The following is a 17697-nucleotide window of genomic DNA, read 5'->3' as shown; positions in this document are numbered from 1 at the left end:
CAGTTTTGCTGGGTATATGATTCTTGGCTGGGAATTCTTTTCCTTCAATTTTTTAAATATGTCATCCCATTGTCTTCTTGCCTGCACGGTTTTGCCAAGTAGTCCGAGCTTATTCTTATTGGCTTTCCTTCATAGAGAGATTTTTGTTTATCTATCGCTGCTCTTATAATTCGTTATCTTTGGTTTTGGCAACTTTGATTGTAATATGTCTTGGTGACTTTCTTTTAAGATCTACCTTATGTGGACTTCGATGAGCATCTTGGATAGATATGTTCTCATCTTTCACGATATCAGGGAAGTTTTCTGCCAACAAATCTTCAACAATTCTCTCTGTATTTTCTGTTATTCCTCCCTGTTCGGGTACTCCAATCGCTCGTGGGTTATTTCTCTTGATAGAGTCCCACATGATTCTCAAGGTTTCTTCATTTTTTAAAATTCTTTTATCTGATTTTTCTTCAAATATATTAGGGCCAAGTGATTTATCTTCAAGTTCAAAACTTCCAGCTTCCACTTGCTCAATTCTGCTCCTCTGACTTTCTATTGAGTTGTCTACTTATGTAATTTTATTGTTAATCTTCTGAATTTCTGATTGCTGTCTGCCTATGGATTTTTCCAGCTTATTAAACTTTTCCTTATGGTCCTGAATAATCTTTCTAGTTTCTTAAGCTGCTTTATCTGTGTGTTGCCTGGCTTATTCTGGGGCTTGCCTCATTTCCTTCCTGATGTCTTCAAGGGTTCTGTATATTAAACTTTTGTATTCTGGCTCTGGTAATTCCAGGAATGCACTTGCATCTAGAAGATCCCTGGATCTTTGTTTTGAGAGCTTTATGAGGTGATCATGGTCTGTTTCTTTATGTGACTTGATATTGACTGTTTTCTCCGAGCCATCTATAAGTTATCGTATTAATTAATGCTTGCTTACTGTGTCATAGCTTCTTGCTTTGTTTTGTTTTGATATACCCCTATGAGTTGCTTGAGTGAGCTAGCTTGATTATTTTCACCTTTGTAGCTCTGACGTCCTGTCCCCAGATGGCTAGAGCTGCTATCCGGTATATCAGTCTAGGAGTCCATTCAGTTTACTTGTATGAATTCAGCTCAGGTGTCCAGGTAGCTGATCATCAAGTGTGTGGTACAGGCTCTGTCCTACAGTCTTAGAGGGGCAGGGGATATTGGCGTATATACCGGTATCTGATTGCAGCAGGGGGTCACACTTTGAACAAAGCAGAGGACTGAGAACCAACCCCCGAGTGTCTCTGAGGAAAGCACGTCCCTATTCCCTAGAGCCTGCAGGTAGGTGGGTTCTGCAGATGGACCATGGGCATCCAATGTTTTTGTTTGTAAGGACTGGGAGGTACCAGTAATCTTTAGATCCCTGTCGTGGGTGGCTTCGTGACCTGAGTGGAGCTACTGTCCTTAGGTCCCTGATGTGGGTAGGTGAGGACCTTGTTTAATAGGCAAAGTGATGTCGAACATCAAACACTCACCTCTCCACCACACAGCTGAAACAGTTGGATTCTGCCAAAAAGGGCCTATTCCCCCCAAAATAGGCCCACACAGGTCCATGCAGGAGGGAAGGGTGCTGAAAGCCCATGGATGGTTTATGCCTGGACAGGAGCCGCTTCTGTCCTGAGCTCCCCTGGTTAGTGGAGCTAGCAAATTATCTTTTCCCCCAGTTGCAAATTTTTTCCTTCCCCAAGGCCAGGAGGATGGCTCCAGGTGCTCAACAGGGCCTATCTCAGGCCCAGGGAATTCAGCAGCTGAAGCCAGCATGGGGCTGGGGAGTGCGTGGTAAAATATACACAAGTACTTAGTTTCTGCCGAGAGCGCTGTTCTTTTCAGGTTCCGGAGGTGTGAGTAGGCTGTGTGGCTGGCTGTTTCTCCCTGAGGGAACTGCGGCTGAATGTTAGTACCAGTCCACTGCCACCACCGCTCCAGGAATAGTGCCTGAGTGCTCCCCACGATTCAGGTCTGGTAACTCCTCTCCGCTTCTGAACGGTCTCTTCCTCCCCCTGCCCATCAGATCATTGTCTAAGCTTGCCTTTGAGGCTCAGGGCTCCCAGCTTATCACAAATATACTCGTTTCACTTATTTTTTGGGGTCTTTGTTGTAAAGAGGGCTCGATGGAAGCGTTTGTCTATTCCACCATCTTGGCTCTGCCTCCCATTGTTACCGTTTTGAGTATTTTTTTTTATCTTGGTTTCCCTGTCTGGTGTGACTTCTTATTGCTCTGCCCAGTGTTCTAGTTTTGGGTCAATACCTGATATTATTGATTTTCTAACTAAAGAACTCCCTTTAGTATTTCTTTAAGTGTTGGTTTGGTTTTTACGAATTCCCTAAACTTCTGTTTATCTGGAAATGTCCTAATTTCACCTTCATATTTGAGATATGGTCCTGCTGGATATATGATTTTTGGCTGGCAATTTTTTTCCTTCAATTTTTTATATAAGTGATCCCATTGCCTTCTTCCCTCCATGGTTTCTGCCGAGTAGTCTGAGCTCATTGTTACTGACTCTCCTTTGTAGGTGACTTTTCGTTCATCCCTAACTGCTCTTAAAATTCTCTCTTTATCTTTGGTTTTGGTTTTGGCTGTTAAAATTATCTCTTTATCTTTCTTTTGAGATCTACATTATGTGGAGTTTGATGAGCATCTTGGATAGATATCTTCTCATCTTTCACGATATCAGGGAAGTTTTCTGCCAACAAATCTTCAACAATTCTCTCTGTATTTTCTGTTATCCCTCCCTGTTCTGGTACTCCAATCACTCGTGGGTTATTTCTCTTGAGACAGTCCCACATGATTCATAGGATTTCTTCATTTTTTAAATTCTTTTATCTGATTTGTCTTCAAATATATTGATGCCAAGTGCTTTATCTTCTGTCTCACCAATTCTGCCTTCCATTTGCTCAATTCTGCTCCTCTGACTTTCTATTGAGTTGTCTACTTCTGTAATTTTGTTGTTAATCTTTTGAATTTTGGACTGAAGTCTCTCTATGGATCCTTGCAGCTTATTAAATTTTTCATTATGTTCTTGAATAACTTTTTTAATTTCTTCAACTGCTTTATCTGTGTGTTCCTTGGCTTTTCTGCATATTGCCTGATCTTCTTCCTGATCTCGTTCCTGTTGTCTTGAAGCATTCTGTATATTAGTCTTTTGTATTCTGCATCCAATAATTCCAGGAAGGCACGTTCATCCAGAATATCAGTTGATTCTTTGTTTTGAGAGCTTGTTGAAGTGCTCATCATCTGCTTCTTTATGTGATTTGATATTGACTGTTGTCTCTGTGCCCTCTGTAAGTATTGTATTAGTTCATTTTATGTTTGCTGACTATATCCTAGCTTCTCACTTTGTTTTGTTTTGATACATCCATATAGGTTGTGTGAATGAGCTGGCTTGATTATTTCCACCTTTGAAGCTCTAACGTCATGTCACCAGATGGCTAGTGCTGTTACCAGGTATATAAGCCTAGGAGCCCATTCACTTTTCCTGTATGAATTCAGCTCAGGTGTCCAGGTAGTTGGTTATCAAGTGTGTAGTACAGGCTCTGTCCTACAGTCTTAGAGGGGCAGGGGTGATTGGTGTAGGTACCAGCATCTTGTTGCAGCAGGGGGTCATGTTCTGAACAATGCAGGGGGCTGACATCCATCCCCTGAGTGTCTGTGAGGAAAGAGCATCCCTGTTCCCTTGAACGCATAGTGGGATGGGTCCTGCAGATGGACCTTGGGCACCCAATCCTTTTGGTTTTAAGGACTGGGAGGTACCAGTTATCCTTCGACCTCTGTTGCGGTTGGCTGGGTGACCTGAGTGGAGCCACCAGTCCTTAGGTCCCTGATGTGGGTAGGTGAGGACCCTGCTTAATAGAGAAAGCAATGTCAAACATCAAACGCCCACTTCTCCACCGCACAGCTGAAACAGTTGCAGTTTGCCAACAAGGTCCTATTCTCCTGAAATAGGCCACACATGTCCATGGAGGGGGAAAGGTATTCAAAATCCACGGATCATTTATGCCTGGACAGGAGCTGCTTCTGTCCTGAGCTCCACAGGTTAGTGGAGCTGGCAGATTATCTTTTCCTTAGCTGTGAATTTATTCCTTCTCCAAGGCCAGGGGAATGGGTCAGGACACACAACAGGACCTATCTCAGGCCCAGGGAAATAGGCAGCCACTGAAACTGGCTTGCAGGCTGGGGGTGCGGTAAAATATATGCAAGCACTTAGCTTTTGCAAGAGCGCCGCTCTTCTCTGGTTCTGGAGGTGTCAGTAGGCTGTGCGGCTGGCTGTTTCTCCCTGAGGATGCTGCGGCCAAACACTACCATCAGCCCACTGCAGCTTGAGGGTTCCTAGCGATTCAGGTCCAGCAACCCCTGTCCACTTCTGGACCATCTCTCCCTCCCCCTGCCACTCAGTCCATTTTCTAACTTTGCCTTTGATGGTCAGGGCTTTTAGCTTGTCATAAATGCAATCGTTTCACTTGATTTTTTGGGGGGTCTTTGTTGTAAGAGGGTTCACTGGAAGCACCTGACTATGCTGACATCTGGGCCCCCCCTCCAAAAATATCTTTGTCAAATGGCTGATCATCATCATACCTTCACCAAGGTTGAAGCCTTATCTAGTAAAACCAGGAAGGCCAGTAACACAATTATTATTTAATACTGTTCAAAATTTTGGCCAATTCAATTGAAAAGGAGAAGAAATCAATAATGTTAGTTAGAAACAGAGAAAAAGTATGTCAATATTGTCAAGAAATAATATAAAATTATTACTATTGACAGGTGCAATAAACTACATAACAAAGCACAAGGCTATATTATAAAAAAAATCTCAACTATGCCATGTACTTCCTTCTTGCCAAGCCATCTGCTCAGTGCTTGACATGTTATTATCTCATTTAATCCTCACAAGAACCCTGTCGTTGTTAGGTGCCATTGAGGCAGTTCTAATTCATAGCGACCCTGTGCACAACAGAACAAAAGACTGCCAGGTCCTGCACCATCCTCACAATCGTTGCTATGCTTGAGCCCATTGTTTCAGGCATTGTGTCAATCCATCTCTTTGAGGGTCTTCCTCTTTTTTGCTGATCCTCTACTTTACCAAGCATGATGTCCTTCTCCAGGGACTGATTCCTCCTGATAACATGTCCAAAGTATATGAGACCCAGTCTCACCATCCTTGCTTCCAAGGAGCATTCTGGTTGTACTTCATCCAAGACAGATTTGTTCATTCTTTTGGCAGTTCATGGTATATTGAGTATTCTTCACCAACACCACAATTCAAAGGCATCAATTCTTCTTCAGGCTTCATTATTCATTGTCCAGATTTTGTGTGCATATGAGGCAATTGAACACACCATGGCTTGGGTCAGGTGCACCTTAGTCCTCAAAGTGACGTCTTGCCTTTTTGACACTTTAAAGAGATCTTTTGCAGCAGTTTTACCCAATGCAATGCATCTTTTGATTTTTTGACTGTTGCTTCCGTGGATGTTGATTGTGGATGCAAATAAAATGAAATCCTTGACAACCTCAATCTTTTCTCCATTTACAGTGATGTTCCTTGTTGGTCAAGTTGTGAGGATTTTTGTTTCCTTTATGTTGAGGTGTAATCCATACTGAGGCTAGTGGTCTTTGATCTTCATCAATAAGTGCTTCAAGTCGCCTTCACTTTCAACAAGCAAGGTTGTGTCATCTGCATAATGCAGGTTGTTAATGAGTCTTCCTCCGATCATGATGCCCTGTCCTTCTTCATATAGTCCATCTTCTCGGATTATTTGCTTAGCATACAGATTAAATAGGTATGGTGAAAGGATACAACCCTGATGCACACCTTTCCTAACTTTAAACCATGCAATATCCCCTTGTTCTGTTTGAATGACTGCCTCCTGATCCATGTACAGATTCCTCATGAGCACAATTAAGTGTTCTGGAATACCTATTCTCTGCAATGTTATCCATAATTTGTTTTGTTCCACACAGTTGAATGCCTTAGCACAATCAGTAAAACACATGTAAACATTCTTCTGGTATTCTCTGCTTTCAGCCAGGATCCATCTGACATCAGCAATGATATCCCTGGTTCCATGTCCTCTTCTAAATCCGTCTTGAATTTCTGGTGGTTCCCTATTGATATAATGCTGCAGCTGCTTTAGCATTCAAAATGATCTTCAACAAAATTTTTCTTGCATGTGATATTAATGATATTGTTTGACAATTTGTGCATTTGGTTGGATCACCTTTCTTGGGAATAGGCATAAATATGGATCTCTTCTAGTTGGCTGCCAGGTAGCTGTCTTCCAAATTTCCTGGGGTAGACAAGCGAGCACTTACAGCGTTGCATCTGTTTGTTGAAACATCTCAATTGGTACTCCGTCAATTCGTGGGGCCTTGTTTTTTGCCAGTGCCTTCAGTGAGCTTGGACTTCTTCCTTCAGTACCGTTGGTTCCTGATCATATGTTACCTCCTGAAATGGTAACATCGACCAGCTCTTTTTGGTATAGTGACTCTGTGTATTCCTTTCATCATCTTTTGGTGCATCCTGTGACGTTTAATATTTTCCCCATAGAATCCTTCAGTATTACAACTCGAGGCTTGAATTTTTTTGTCAGTTCTTTCAGCTTGAGAAATGCTGAGCATGTTCTTCCCTTTTGGTTTTCTATCTCCATGTCTTTGCACATATTGTCATAATACTTTACTTTGTCCTTGCAAGCCGCCCTTTGAAATCTTCTGTTCAGCTCTTTTACTTTATCATTTTTTATCCTTTTGCTGTAGCTACTCGATGTTCAAGAGCAAGTTCAGAGTCTCTTCCGACATCCATTTAGATCTTTTCTTTCTCTCCTGCCTTGTCAATGACCTCTTGGTTTCTTAATGTATGATGTCCTTGATGTCATTCTACATCTTGTCTGGTCTTTGGTTATTAGTGTTCATTGAACCAAATCTATTCTCGAGATGGTCTCTAAATTCAGATGGAATATACCAAAGGTTGTACTTTGGCTCTTGTGGACTTGTTCTAATTTTCCTCAATTTCAACTTGAACTTCCATGTGAATAATTGATGGTCTGATCTGCAGTCAGCCCTGGCCTTGTTCTGACTGATGATATTGAGCTTTTCCATCATCTCTTTGCACAGACATAGTCAGTTTATTCCTGTGTATTCCATCTGGCAAGGTCCATGTGTATAGTCAACATTTATGTTGGTGAAAAAAGGCATTTGCAATGAAGAAGTCATTGGTCTTGTAATATTCAATCATGGGACCTCTGGCATGATTTTATTACCAAGGCCCTATTTTCCAACTACTGATCCTTCTTCTGTTTCCAGCTTTCACATTCCAGCCACCAGTAGTTATCAGTGCATCCTGTTTGCATGTTCGATCAATTTCAGACTGAAGAAAAAAAGAAGTTGGTGAAAAATCTTAAATTTCTTCATCTTTGGCCTTAGTGGTTGGTTCGGATTTTAATAATAGTCGTATTATCTGGTCTCCCTTTTAGGTGTGTGGATATTATCCTATCACTGACAGTGTTGTACTTCAGGATAGATCTTGAAATGTTCTTTTTGTCATCGAATGCAATGTCATCCCTCTTCAAGTTGTCTTTCCCAGGGTAGTAGACCATATGAATGTCCAATTCAAAATGACCAATACCAGTCCACTTCACCTCACTAATGCTTGGGATATTGATCTTTATGCGTTCCATTTCATTTTTGACTGTTTCAAATTTTCCTAGATTCTTGCTTTGTACATTCCACGTTCTGATTATTAATCGACGTTTGCAGCTGTTTCCTCTCATTTTGAGGTGTGCCACATCAGCATACGAAGTTCCCAAAAGCTTGACTCCATCTATGTCAACTTTACTTTGAGGAGGCAGTTCTTCCCCAGTTGTATTTTGAGTGTCTTCCAATGTGAAGGGCTCATCTTCCAGCACTGTAGCAGATAATGTTCTGCTGCTATTCATAAGGTTTTCACTGGCTAATTCTTTTCAGAAGTAGACTGCCAGGTCCTTCTTCCTAGTCTGTCTTAGTCTGGAAAGTCAGTTGAAACCTGTCCCCCGTGGGCGACCCTGCTGGTATTTGAATACCAGTGGCATATTTCCAGCATCCCAGGAACACACAAGCCCACACAGTATGACAAAGTGACAGACACGTGAGGGCACAGGAACCCCAGGAGGTACATTTATCATTGCTTCTATTTTGCAGATGTGGAAACTAAGTTCCAGAAGTGTTGAGTAGGAGGTGAGTGGTGAGTGGTAGAGCCAGGATTCCAATCTGAGTGACCTGATTCTGGAGCCTGCACACGTAACTTCCCTGCTACCCACTGTTTAAAAACCAAAGGATATCTTTCAATAAGAAGTCCCCTTACTTAATACATGAGAAGCAACAGCTTTTTGTATATCGTATCATAAAAAAACTTTGAAAATATAATGGGAAAACACAAAAAACAAAAAACATTCTACTTACCATAATAATAATAATAAAAAAAAACCACTGCCGTCGAGTTGATTCCGACTCATAGCGACTCTATAGGACAAAGAAGAACTGCCCCATAGAGTTTCAATGGAGCACCTGGTGGATTTGAATAGCCAACCCTTTGGTTAGCAGCCGTAGCACTTAGCCACTTCACCTCCAGGGTTTCCCTACTTACGATGGCAACTAGAATTATGTATTACCAAGTAGCCAATTTAAAAAGACCAGCATAAGGAAAATTTCAAACTTTACTGAGAGACAGAGAAGACTTAAATAAATGGAGAGACATTCTGTATTTGTAGTTTAGAAATCAATATTGAAAAGATGTCAATTATTCTCAAACCAGTCTAGAAATATAGTGTAAGTTCCAAATTATTAACATTTTTGTCAGAATTTGCCAAATCGTTCTTTTAAGAAAAACATTTAATTTCAAAAGCTCATTATATTAAAAAAATCAGAAATGTGTCATAAAATATTTCCTTCAGAAGTAATCACTCTTTATAGTTTGGATTATATTCTCACACACCTGCACAGAGACACACACACACATTTTTTTTTTTTACATAAGTGGATCATTTTTCTACTCTGTGCTTCAATTTTTTTTCACTTATCAACATGTTTTGGATATCTTTCCAAGCTATTAATACACAACTTTCCTCTTAACCAGGGTAAATATTTGAAGGAGGGTTGCACCATCATCCATTTATCCATCTGCCTATTAAAGAATATTTGGGCTGTTTCCAGTGCCTTAGCTAAAATAAACATTGTTATACATATATTTTTACACACTTAAGCTAGCATTTCTGTAGGATCGGTTCCAAAGAGTGTTCTTGCTGGTCATAGGGTATATACAGTTAACATCTGGATAGACGCCATCAAGTTAGTCTCCAAAAACCTTGCTCCTATTTACATTTCCTCAAGAAAGGCCATTTTTTCATACTGTCTTCAACACTGGGTGCTATCAATCTTTTTAAAATTTTGCCCATCTCGTAAGCAAATATTGTTTCCCGTTGGTGTTTAGTTGTACATTTTCTTGATCACTAGCAAAATGGAGCTTCTTTTCAGTTTTCATGGCCATTTGTGTTTCTTCTTTCAGGACTCGACTATTTATATCCTTTGATCATTTTAAAATTGTGTTTCTTTTTTTTACTATTAATTTATAGGAACTCCATAATATATCTTACCCTTTGTCTGTTAACCATATTACAGCTATTTTCCCCTCATCTATTTTTCTTTCTCTCTTTTTTTGGTTGTTGTGGTTATGACAAAGCTTTTAACTTTATGAAACAGAATCTGTCAAATTTTCCTCTTATGGCCTCTGATTTGTATCACACTGAGAAATTCCTCCTCAACCCACAATCTTAAATGCATCATCCTATATTTTCTTCTCGTGCATTTAATTCACTTGTGCGAGGTTATTATGGTGTGAGGTTGAGAGCTAACTTACATTTTCTTCCAAATCTATAAGTGATTTTTTAAGATTGCTTATTGAATAATCCATCCTTTTCCTACTGATTTGAAATGTTCCCCTCCCCACAAACCAAGTTCCCATGTATAACTTGGGTCCAGTTCTAGACTTCCTATTCTATTCAATTAGTGTGTATATTCCTATACCAGTCCCATATTGCAATGTCTGAATATCTTTACATATTTTCAAAGGCAGTTGACTAACTGATTCGAAAGCTATTTGGGTGAGTAAACAAATGAGAATAGCAAAAAGACATAAGACAAACAAAGGTAGTGGGTGATGAATTGTGCAATAAAATGTCCCTAATGAGGAGGCTGTGATACTAGCGAAGGGATAAAAAGACAGATCAATAGAACAGAATAACAAGTCTGTATCTTCACCTATATTTATATAAACATAGCGTATTATAGGTAACCCTGGTGGCATGACGGTTAGGAGCTATAGCTGCTAACCAAAAGGTCGGCAGTTTGAATCCACTAAGCACTCCTTGGAAACTCTGTGGCGCAATTCTACCCCGTCCTATGGGGTCGCTTTGAGTCAGAATCGACTCGACTGCAGCGTGCTTGTTTTTTTTTGTTTGCTTTAGGGTATTATAAAAGTAAGTCTTAAATAGGGAAAGTGTGAATTATTAAAATAAAAGGATAGTCTTAGGATAATTAATTGATATTTTAGGAAAAATAAATCTCTACTTCATGTATTGTTAATAATAAATAGTGGATTAAAGACAAATTAAAAAATTAAACAATAAGAATAATAGAAGAAAACATAGATGAATATTTTTATAATTTGAGAGAAAGCAGAAAAACCGTAACAGAAAATATTCATATATTTAACTCCATAAATGGAAATTTCTTCATGGCAAATGATGACAACAACAACAAGACAAAATTAAAATGCAAATGCCAAACTGGAGGGGGAGGGGTTGCTGTATATAATAGACAAAACCGTAATATTCTAGAAGTGTAAAGAGCTCTTTCAAGTCAGTAAAGAGATAAACAAGCCAATATAAAAGAGCATGAACAAGCACTTTTCAAAAAAAGAAATACAAATCACCAACAAAGATATGAAATGACCTTCAACCTCCCTCATAATTAAAGAATGCATATCTAACAATCTTTTTCACTTGCTAAGTTTGGCAAAGGTTTTAAAAACAATGATAAGAATAATATTACGGTGTATTGCTGTAGATGTGAAAAAGAGGGACTTTTATATATTGTTGATGAGAAGGTAAACAGTGAACCATTTTTGGTGCGCAAGTTGCCAACTAACTGACTAAATAAATGAATAAACCTAAAGTCGGATCCAGTAATGCTGCGTGCAGAAACTTAAACTCTACTGTAATGCTAGCACAGCACACAAGGATGTAAGCCCCAGCTCTTTAATTGCAGTCTCACCTGTTATCTATAGAGATAATCACACAATAGGCTGACTCTAGGGCGTTTATATCATCCAGCCCTAAAAACCACAAAGTGTGCAACACCAATACAGTCCATTTAGATTAGCTTGGTCCAAGCTCAGTCGGGTCCTTTCCCTACATCTTCAATTGTTCAAAAATCTTTAATGTCTCTTATCATTTATTATACAGTCATACATATATGTACCCTTAGACACATAGGGAAACCCTGGTGGCCTAGGGGTTAAGAGCTACGGCTGCTAACCAAAAGGTTGCCAGTTCGAATTCACCAGGCGCTCTTTGGAAACTGTATGGGGCAGTTCTATTCTGTACTATAGAGTCGCTATGAGTCAGAATCGACTTGACAGCAATGCTTTTGGTTTGGTTTTTCATTAGACACATACACACACTCATGCCTACGAACACATGAAAAAAACCCAAAAGAATATATATCAAAAAATTTTGTGACAAGACTACTCTCTGCTATCATTACTGCCCTGGCTCAGCCAGGTAAGAGAAAAAAACAAGAATCAGGAAGAAGCTATTGTGTATGGTGCCCGTCAGCATTAAGTGAATGGAAAAGAGCTTTAACTCAAGGTCCTCCCCAAGGCCTTGTTCCTTTAGCATGGTAAGATCAAAGTGCTGCTGGAGTTGGCTTGTACTGGCTCTCAAGTGTATATTATTAACTTTCGAGGCATTTCGTGAGTCTGTTGATAAACACCAGTTACCAGTTGCCAGCCAGGTTGACTCCAACTCATGGCGACCCCATGTGTGTCAGAGTGGAACTGTGCTCCACAGGGTTTTCAGTCGCTGACATCTTGGAGGTAGATCGCCAGGCCTTTCTTGAGAGGCACCTGTGGGTAGACTGGAACCTCTAAACTTTGGGTTAGGAGTTGAGTTTGTTAACAGTTTGCACTACCCAGGGACTCCTTGTTAAACAAACATTATTGAAAAATCACATATGTAACCTTATAATTTAATAAATTATTTTAAAAGCAAAGGTTAATCAGTCCTCAAAATGCATCACTTCCAGTTATGATTTACTGCATTTTACTGTTACGTCTGCTCTTGAGATTACTTCCGTCTGTTGTATCTTGGTGACGGATATGGGCTGTATTGCTGTGCTGCTGTGCGTCTCTCCCCAACTCTGTGATCATGACATCACGTTGGTAGCTTGAAATTCGCCGTGGCGGGAGTATTTACACCATGAGAATTAGCAGGCACCGCAAATCAATACCTTTTTTTCTTTACACGGAGCTGGTTGTTAAACATTTAACAGCACACCACTGGGTCAGTCACTCTAATAGGAACAATATGTACATTTTCTGTATTCTCTGTGGTGACCTGTGTATTATCAATGGGGGCTTTTTGTTTTACATGTATTTTAACAAAAGGGGAGAAATGCCAATTAGAGTAGAATAAATGGGTGAGAAAGAAAACGTGTTCCACAATCACAGTACATGAGGTTAAAAGGGTTTCTCTGGGACCAAGGGTGGCTGCATATGTTGAAGGACACAGGATGCAGAATTCGTGGGTTTGACAAGTTTGAAAATCGTGGCGGCTCCAGAAACTGATGCGCAATTGCATTTCACTGGCTATATGCTAGGCATTGCTTTGCTTGTCCTGTACTTCAAATTAAGGTCTGAAAAAAACTCCAACTGTGAAAGGAACATATTCTAAACTGTCTGACGCTCAACTAGTACGTTCTCACACCTGGAGAAGCTCATGTCAACTCATCATGTGGTTCTCCATCTGTACAATAAATGACCAACCTGTGGGCAAAAGGAGCTTCCCTGTGGCAATGTACTTAAAAGAGTTACCAGATTTAATGTGTCATTTTTCTTTTATAAATAAATAATGTTCCAAACTTGCTAACCTTTTCCATGATGAAAACAATGTCAGTAATGCACCTAAAGGATATTTGAAAAAATATATTTGTCTTTTCAGGGCAAAGGTTATGTTCTAACAAAATGAAAGAGAGAGAGAGTAACAGCTTTTCAAAATAAACTCATGCAGTCCCGAGGCAAGATGAGAAGGCAGAAAGAGAGAGGAGCTGGTTGATGGGTGAGGGAAATCTGGGATGGAAACGGTGAGTGTGCTGTCATTATAGAGAGAGCAACTAGGGCCACATAACAACGTGTTTATAAATTTTTGTATGAGCAACTAGAGCTGTAAACTTTCACTTACAACACAATAAAAAAAATTAAACTCGTACTTTGGAGAGAGTATACTGACAATGGATAGTGTAAGTGTCTCTAGTGTTAGGTGATTTTGAGGCAGAATATTATGTAAGTGGGCCACCTATTAACATCATTTCTATGCTTTAAACACTTGGAAACAGGGTGTTCGGTCCTCCTAAAAAACTAAAATAAGCTAATTTGTTAACAATATGAAAATGTAGAACCTTCCAATTATTTTGCAACAATAACTGATTGACATGAGGAAAAATGGAAATTGTTAGCTGAATTTCAACAAGGAGCTTTGCATACCTGGTGGATAAGGCTGAAAAATGGATATCACAACTTGTTAGGCAAAGTCCATAAAGCGCTTTTTCCATTTGGTATCTGTGCATGTTGCTCAAGTTCTTTTTCAAGTACTGGAATAATCTGAATTTAGAACTAAACCAACATTGTCAAAAAATTGAGCATATTTACCTTTGCTAAAACACACACACAGATATACATATAAAACGAAAACAAAACCAAACCGTTGCCGACAAGTCAATTCTGACTCACAGCAACCTTGTAGTACAGAATAGAACTGCCCCATAGGGTTTTCAAAGAGCGCCTGGTGGATTCAAACTGCTGACCTTTTGGCTAGCAGCCAAACTCTTAATTACTACACCACCAAGGTTTCCATATATACATATATATATGTATACATATACATGAACAACAACAAACAAAAACCAAACCGGTTGCCGTCAAGTTGAGTCCAACTTATAGCGACCCTAGAGGGCAGAGTAGAACTGCCCCATAGGGTTTCCCAGGATAGCCTAGTGGATTCAGACTTATGACCCTGACCTTTGGGTTAGCAACTGAATTCTTAACCGCTACGCCACCAGGGTTTATATACATATACATATATATATATATATATGTATACACACATATATATTTTTTAGTGAGAACAAAAGTGTGCTGTGTCCTGATAAGTAAAAATATATTTTTTTTATTTATTTGTTTTTATTGTGCTCTAGATGAAGGTTTACAGAACAAATTAGTTTCTCATTAAACAATTAATACACATATTATTTTGTGACATTGGTTGCCAGCCCTGCGACATGTCAGCACTCTCCCCTTTTTGACCTTGGGTTCCCCATTTCCATGTGTCCAGCTTTCCTGTGCCCTCTTGCCTTCTCCATCTTGCCCCTGGGCTGGTGGGCCTGTTTAGTCTGGTATACACGGTTGAGCTACGTGCATTATTGTTTGTTTATGGGCCTGTCTAATCTTTGGCTGAAGGGGGAACCTCAGGAGTGACTTCAGTATTGAATTAGAAGAGTGTCCGGGGTCCATACTCTTTTTTTTTTTTAAATAATTTTTATTGAGCTTTAAGTGAACGTTTACAAATCAAGTCAGTCTGTCACATATAAGCTTATATACACCTTACTGCATACTCCCACTTACACTCCCCCTAATGAGTCAGCCCTTCCGGTCTCTCCTTTCCTAACAATTTTGCCAGTTTCTAACCCTCTCTACCCTCCCATCTCCCCTCCAGACAGGAGATGCCAACACAGTCTCAAGTGCCCACCTGATACAAGTAGCTCACTCTTCATCAACATCTCTCTCCAACCCATTGTCCAGTCCCTTCCATGTCTGATGAGTTGCCTTCGGGAATGGTTCCTGTCCTGGGCCAACAGAAGGTTTGGGGACCATGACCGCTGGGATTCCTCTAGTCTCAGTCAGACCATTAAGTCTGGTCTTTTTATGAGAATTTGGGGTCTGCATCCCACTGATCTCCTGCTCCCTCAGGGGTTCTCCGTTGTGCTCCCTGTCAGGGCAGGCATCAGTTGTGGCCGGACACCATCTAGTTCTTCTGGTCTCAGGATGATGTAGGTCTCTAGTTCATGTGGCCCTTTCTGTCTCTTGGGCTCATAGTTGTCATGTGACCTTGGTGTTCTTCATTCTCCTTTGATCCAGGTGGGTTGAGACCAATTGCTGCATCTTAGATGGCCGCTTCTTAGCATTTAAGACCCCAGATGCCACATTTCAAAGTAGGATGCAGAATGTTTTCATAATAGTATTATTTTGCCAATTGGCTTAGAAGTCCCCTTAAGCCATAGTCCCCAAACCCCTGCCCTTGCTCCGCTGACCTTTGAAGCATTCAGTTTATCCCGGAAACTTTGCTTTTGGTCCAGTCCATTTGAGCTGACCTTCTATGTATTGAGTATTGTCCTTCCCTTCACCTAAAGTAGTTCTTATCTACTAACTAATCAGTAAAAAACCCTCTCCTACCCTCCCTCCCTCCCCCCTTCGTAACCACAAAAGTATGTGTTCTTCTCAGTTTATACTATTTCTCAAGATCTTGTAATAGTGGTCTTATACAATATTTGTCCTTTTGCCTCTGACTAATTTCGCTCAGCATAATGCCTTCCAGGTTCCTCCATGTTATGAAATGTTTCACAGATTCGTCACTGTTCTTTATCGATGCGTAGTATTCCATTGTGTGAATATACCACAATTTATTTAACCATTCATCCGTTGATGGACACCTTGGTTGCTTCCAGCTTTTTGCTATTGTAAACAGTGCTGCAATAAACATGGGTGTGCATATATCTGTTCGTGTGAAGGCTGTTATTTCTATAGGGTATGTTCTGAGGAGTGGGATTTCTGGGTTGTATGCTAGTTCTATTTCTAAATGTTTAAGATAACGCCAGATAGATTTCCAAAGTGGTTGTACCATTTTACATTCCCACCAGCAGTGTATAAGAGTTCCAATCTCTCTCCAGCCTCTCCAACATTTATTATTTTGTGTTTTTTGGATTAATGCCAGCCTTGTTGGAGTGAGATGGAACCTCATCGTAGTTTTAATTTGCATTTCTCTAATGGCTAATGATCGAGAGCATTTTCTCATGTATCTGTTAGCTGCCTGAATATCTTCTTTAGTAAAGTGTGTCTTCATATCCTTTGCCCACTTCTTGATTGGGTTGTTTGTCTTTTTGTGGTTGAGTTTTGACAGAATCATATAGATTTTAGAGATCAGGCGCTGGTCGGAGATGTCATAGCTGAAAATTCTTTCCCAGTCTGTAGGTGGTCTTTTTACTCTTTTGGTGAAGTCTTTGGATGAGCATAGGTGTTTGATTTGTAGGAGCTCCCAGTTATCTGGTTTCTCTTCGTCATTTTTGGTAATGTTTTGTATTCTGCTTATGCCTTGTATTAGGGCTCCTAAGGGTGTCCCTATTTTTTCTTCCATGATCTTTATCGTTTTAGTCTTTATGTTTAAGTCTTTGATCCACTTGGAGTTAGTTTTTGTGCATGGTGTGAGGTATGGGTCCTGTTTCATTTTTTTGCAAATGGATATCCAGTTATGCCAGCACCATTGTTAAAAAGACTATCTTTTCCCCAATTAACTGACCCTGGGCCTTTGTCAAATATCAGCTGCTCATATGTGGATGGATTTATATCTGGGTTCTCAATTCTGTTCCATTGGTCTATGTGCCTGTTGTTGTACCAGTACCAGGCTGTTTTGAGTACTGTGGCTGTATAATAGGTTCTGAAATCAGGTAGAATGAGACCTCCCACTTTCTTCTTCTTTTTCAGTAATGCTTTGCTTATCCGAGGCTTCTTTCCCTTCCATATGAAGTTGGTGATTTGTTTCTCTATCACCTTAAAAAATGACATTGGAATTTGGATCGGAAGTGCATTGTATGTATAGATGGCTTTTGGTAGAATAGACATTTTTACTATGTTAAGTCTTCCTATCCATGAGCAAGGTATGTTTTCCCACTTAAGTATGTCCTTTTGAATTTCTTGTAGTAGAGCTTTGTAGTTTTCTTTGTATAGGTCTTTTACATCCTTGGTAAGATTTATTCCTAAGTATTTTATCTTGTTGGGGGCTACTGTGAATGGTATCGATCTGGTTATTTCCTCTTCGATGTTCTTTTTGTTGATGTAGAGGAATCCAAGTGATTTTTGTATGTTTATCTTATAACCTGAGACTCTGCCAAACTCTTCTATTAGTTTCAGTAGTTTCCTGGAGGATTCGTTGGGGTTTTCTGTGTATAAGATCATGTTATCTGCAAATAGAGATAATTTTACTTCCTCCTTGCCAATCCGGATGCCCTTTATTTCTTTGTCTAGCCTAATTGCTCTGGCTAGGACTTCTAGCACAATGTTGAATAAGAGCGGTGATAAAGGGCATCCTTGTCTGGTTCCCGTTCTCAAGGGAAATGTT

The 17697-nt window shown here is 39.9% G+C and overlaps 1 long non-coding RNA gene across 2 annotated transcripts in view; it reads left to right on the top strand.

The window, feature by feature from the left end:
* Window positions 1-17697, top strand: part of LOC104847334 (uncharacterized) — a 763513-nt gene that overhangs the window by 210690 nt on the left and 535126 nt on the right. The window lies entirely within an intron of this gene.

Source organism: Loxodonta africana, chromosome 27, assembly GCF_030014295.1.
Source record: "Loxodonta africana isolate mLoxAfr1 chromosome 27, mLoxAfr1.hap2, whole genome shotgun sequence".
Lineage (NCBI taxonomy): Eukaryota > Metazoa > Chordata > Mammalia > Proboscidea > Elephantidae > Loxodonta > Loxodonta africana.
The sequence above is the reverse complement of the archived record's forward strand: the minus strand, read 5'-3'. Positions and strand labels throughout refer to the sequence as shown.